Below are 5,922 nucleotides of genomic sequence, written 5' to 3'. Positions count from 1 at the left end.
GTTATCTGTGAGCAGAAGACAGAACAATTGATTCTATTAAAAATTATGCAATGCTTTCATCAATGAGTCAACATTTACATCAAAAAGTTAAATAATAAAGAATGCCAAGTTACAATATTGACAGAATAACAACTGCACAAGGTTAGATAACTGCCTGGACATGGTCTCCTATGTCACTTTTCATGTAATTTGATCTGTTCCATTGGTAATCTCAAAAGAACGAAGCAGACACATTATTTTGGACCTTTATTCTTTTTTTTTTTTTTTTTTATCTTATAGCCTATTGTTATTTTTATCCCATAGCAGATTTAAATTGTATCTCTTTTGACTTATTCATTGTTTATGTCGCACCACATCACCAAGACAAGTTCCTATGTTTGTGAATTCTGCTCATTGACAATAAACCCTTTCTGATTCTGGATGCGTTTTTGGCTGTAAATGTGTTCCTCGCTCTGTCTTCTGCGGACTAATATAGAGGTACAGTCGAGTACACCTGCTGTGCCCTAACCAACCTGTGGAACCTGTGGTCTCAGCGCATGTTCAAATGCTCAGCGTGTTTACCAGTGAGCCCATGACCTTAAATAGTCTCAGAGTGAAGAGACCTAAATAAGCCGTCATTCCCTGACTTCCCTGCAGCTTAAGAGAGAGTTGCACCTATGAACGCCGGTGCTGCATCTTCAAAAGGCAACATCATCTCCACAGAGGGGATACACCAATGCACATTAAACTTCACACTCAGATGTCATGCAGTGATGTATGTAGGAGTCTTTTTTTTAAGAGAGCCACCAGAAAACAAAGACACTGCAGACAGATAATGGCATAAATAAGCTGTGACCTTACATCACTTCATCCAGCAGCATCACCAGCAGGACAATGTCAGTTCTTTCCGTGCTGCTTTGAACTGCTGTGCGCATTCTCCATCCAGTGCCCATTGAAATTCTCTTATTAAAGCTTCTGAGCAGCAGCACAGAGACAATGCGTGGCGCAGCACTGCATCTGTCTCTGCATTGGATGGAGAACGGTCCCTCGCGTTTGCAGAGATTCACACGATGAGAAACCAATTTACCGCGCGCAAACGCCACTCAACATCACAGAGACCTTGTTTGAAATGAACATAGCTACGCCGTGCACGGATCACATTTGCATTTTTCTTCACGCCAGCTTTAGAAACGATTTTTTTTTTTTTGCTGGTGCGGGGACGTCGATACGGGATAACCTCTAAAAACGCAACTACAGCCAGTGCGCTCTCTCCACACAGAGGCAAGATTGTACCGAGGGAAAACCAGACAAAAGACAAAACAAATCTGCCAAAACAAACAAACAAACAAACAAACTATATGAGATGTGAGCGTATAAAGGACGCGTTTAAGGGCAAACTGTAGCTCTTACCTCGTGGCCACATGCGCCTTTCCATTCCAAACCTCCAACCCCGGGTTTTTTTATTTGCAAAACAAGTCCAAGTTAAGTCTCGTTTGAGGGGAAGAATGGATGTGCCCGTTCTGTGGCGCTGTGTGAGCGAACGGGAGCTGCGTCTTCGAGCTCCGTCCTCCGTGTTCTAGTCACGCACACCTGAGCCTGCCTCCCTCCAGCCCGCTCCCTCTCCGCGTCTTCCTCCTGAGCCCAGTTCAAACACTTTGTCGGTGGCGCATTGAACGACATTTACCCCCCACAAAATGCCTTTTAGTTTGAAGGGGACAAGCAACTTTAATACGCAAATTAATAATTATTCCAATGTGTATTTTGACTGATTCATGCATGTGTGAGTGATCCTGTAATGTCCTGCAGTTGAGGCTTGAGTGCGCAGAAAATTACTGTCTTCACCTACCACCTATCCCCGCCCACATCACTGTACTGGTTGATGTTGAAGAATTAAGACCATGAGTGATGCATGTAGAGTTCTAATATGTCAAGTAGTCACTTTTCAAAAATAAAAACATGTGAATGACAATCTGCTGCATATTGCTGTTGTCAATGAACAAAATATTAAATTATGATCTACCTAGTGTCTCCTTTAACAGCTGCACAACTTCTTCTTAATGGAATCATGTGCAGCAAGGACACATACTATGGTGTGAGTACTAAATTTGAGGGGAAAAACATGAGACTGTAGAAACTCAGTGTTAAAACGTTTCTTTCTATCCTATCCCGGCGCGCACTCTGCAGCCAGGGTCCTAACATCTAAAACACGTCCAAATTGTGATTTGTTGTTGTCATTTAATGCTCAGGCCACGCCCTTGTTGGATTAGTGATTAAAACTGATGAATAATTACACTACTCCAGCACCTCAAACATCTAGGCATAAACCATCGAGGAAACTGATGACGACACAAAGCAGCACGTGCACAGTGTGATACATAAACACGCCAATATCTATACATCTATCTAGATAAATATATGGATAAAACTACATGTGAGAGAGACGGGCTTGAGCGTGCGTAATGGTGCGCGTCCTCTGAAGGCAGTGATCATGCAATGGACCAGATCAATATCATCAATCAGGTCACTGGAGTAAAGAGCCATTAACCACGGGCTACAACATGGCGTCCTCCTGAAGAGCACCGTGAAAGAAATCAATACAAATGTTCTGAAGGCTCCTTGCTCTGGCTGCTGCAGGAAAGTTTAGTGCAACATCCTGCAAATAAACATAGACGACACAAAGCCTAACACTAGGCCTTGTTGCTAGAGAATACAATGAATTGTTTGATTTAGTGCATAGGCTACGGCACATAGCCAACACTCAACTGTCTACCCGTCGTCATTATCCAGGCCTAGTTTTGACTAGAGTCTGATCAGGTTGAAACAGCTGAAGCTTAAACTGCTGACTGAACCACACGGGAAAAGGAATAGTCGCATTCCGCCGATTGTAGGACAGGTGCACATCCCAGCATCCCTCACATCCATCGCAGCATCACGCTCTGCGCCGCTTTTAATCTACTTTTTCACTATGGCAACAAATGAACCGTGCACAGTCTCGCGCCGCCGCGCCACGACGCACCAATGAGGAGGCTCCGCGCGCGTCACACCGGGCCAGCCTCCACCCAACTCTTCTGGTCACACCTAGGATACCATCTGGAGACAGAAAGCTCCACTGAGTAGACCCAAAGTAGACACGGGGCATGGAGGGAGAGGAGACTATAGGCAAGAGAGGGTTTAAAACTGGGCTATGCCAGAGCTTGGATTAATGTGCCAGCCAAATGCATTTGGGATTAGTAGACCATTAAAAGGGCAGGGATATACACAAGAAGGCACACAATTTGAAGCTGTCGTTTTTCTGATGCAGTTTGCAGACTGGATAAGGCTTTAGCTGATGATAGCGCGACTGTATCACTATTTCGGAGACAGAACACTGACAACCATATGTGTGACATTAGGCAGTCTGTTTATTTGGTGATGGTTTGGACATGGGCTGGATAGAAACAAATGAGATGTTTGAGGATTATTGTACTTGTTTAAAACATATTGTACTTGTACGTATTTGAGTATAAATAGCCTCATAATTGTAATTAGCTACAGGTACATATGAAAATACCAGGAGTACCAATCTGACACCCCTGCTGAGGACAAACATAACAGCACTGCAGTTTTAAAACCTAAAAACTGTTTACAAAAAAGTAGCATGTACATTTAGTTATTTATCATGCATAATTTATGCGCATTTACAAGGACACATAATTGAGTAAATCTAAATTTACCCGAGAAGAGGTTTTCAGTAGTACACTTTCTACCACTGCACAATTACAACTACAGCAACTGCAAGGGAATATGAAATGCAATAAAGTTGGTGAAAAAATGAAAATTGGCCAACTGAGAAAACATTAAAAATATATTACATTGTGCAAGTAGCTAATAACATACCAACTATTGTGCACATATCACCCTGTCCAGAGGGAAAGGGCAAACTGTTATGTTAGAATGTGATTTGTGAATGGGAGTAAATATGCATAATTATGTGACATACATAAACATACTCTTTGTACTTACTGCATCCCACACTTGAGTTCAAATTCTCTTTTAATAGTGCCCCTCTGCAAATCAGCAGAACAATGTCACAGTCGGGAAATCAATTATTCAATGGGATTTAAAAATACCAGTGAATAACCATGGTTGCCATTGACACATAGCTGATTTCAAGACTTGTCTCAGGCTGCCATATTCTGGCTCTAAGTAGGACAGAGGAAAACACCCCATAATGCATCCATTCAAATATGCCATTTAATGCTTTGTATGGGTTATAATTGACAGCTGCATAAGAAAGAAGTGACATTTGACTATGTATGGATCTTTGATGATAATTAATAGTATCTGACAACTGAAATAGCAGAAATGCGAATGGGCGACTTCACATCTCTGAGATGTGGGGCTGTTTCAAAAGGGTGGTGAATAAAGAAGAGCAGCCTCTGGTTGTTGTAAGCTTTGAGCACAGGGTGAGGAGCTGTCACGGTGTCTGCCTCATAACTCAGATGGCACACAAAGCAAAGAGGTGCCACCATAAAATAACAGACTAGACAATACAGAGAACGTAAAAAGAGAGTTGGGTTGGTGGGTAGTTAGTCATTTTGGTCTATATGTTTAACGTTCTTATTACACAGACTGAGCCGACAAAATTTGGTCAATCATTTTATAGATAACTAGAGAAAACAATTGACCGAAAGAATAGCAGTATAGCATAACTGTGTGGTTGTAATCAATGTGTAAAAAATATGATCATGATCTCTTTATTGGGAAGAAAGACCTCTAACTGCTTTGCCACCATGCTCATACTTACTCTGACCAAAGATGTCACGTTCCAAAAGTTTTGCATTTAGTATTACCCAGATGGTATTATATTCAAAACTATTAAATAAACGCATAATAAAAAGCACAGTCACAATAAGTTATACTAATGCATAACTAGTATAACTAATGTTATAGTGTCAGTCACGTTCCAGGTGACTGACACCGCCCTCTAGTGTTCAAATAGGTCAATGATCATAAGATAATATTGGGTTGCGTGAAAGTGGTGAAAGTGCAGGTTTGGATCACGTAAAAAGGCAACTCAGATCTACTCAAAACTGAAAGAACTCACACAAAATCCAAATAATGTGTTCACACACTTCCACATTCTTAGTATTTGCGTTTACAGCGTAGCCCTGAGGCCTGCGTCCTGTGATGGTCATTCCAGTTCGCTCCAGTACGTTCCAGGAGCGGGATAAGCTGCATCCCGTGCCTGGCTGAGGCAGCATGTGACCGGCTTGTGATATCAGACTTGTGTAAAGACCTTCAGCTCAGAGTTCGACTGATCAAAAATGTCTCTTTTTGACCTGTGATTGTGATCACTTTACTGTTGCCTGTAAGATGTTCTCAAAGGCCTCTCTATGCTATTATATAAGACTTGAACAGAGTGTGGCACACGCACAGTGCAGGCCTAACCACATGAGGCAAACACTACAGCTCATTCAACCAGTTATTACCATTACATTACATTATTCTTTAGTGTCTTTGAGATGTTTAGTTGTGATTTCCATAACCCTGTTTGGGCACAAAAAACACTTAGTGTCATTTGATCAGTGTTTTTTAAGATTTGGATTCAGACAAAGCCCTCAAAATCATCATTTATCTTCTTATTCACATTATAAGAAGACAGCAGGACAGGATAACTTAGGGAAATGTAGAAATGGCTTTAGCATAAAACTAAAAGAATATCATATATTTAGGCTACTGCATCTATCACAATTTATTCAGAGTATCAAATGTCAAAATATTTATATTCATTATTATTTTCATACAATTTCTTTACTCTTGAACTTACACAATTTACTGTTAATTCAGATATTTCTTCCAAACTAGACCTTGAGTGGAGGGCTTAAAGCTTATACTGCTGCCTGGGGGTACAGTGTCAGCTGCTCTTGAGACAAAAAGAAATCTGAAATATTATCCTGAACA

The sequence above is a fragment of the Eucyclogobius newberryi genome, unplaced genomic scaffold (assembly GCF_026437365.1).
Source record: "Eucyclogobius newberryi isolate DKJ021-1_F unplaced genomic scaffold, fEucNew1.0.hap1 SCAF_10, whole genome shotgun sequence".
NCBI classification, from domain to species: Eukaryota; Metazoa; Chordata; class Actinopteri; order Gobiiformes; family Gobiidae; genus Eucyclogobius; species Eucyclogobius newberryi.
Note: the sequence above shows the minus strand (reverse complement) of the source record.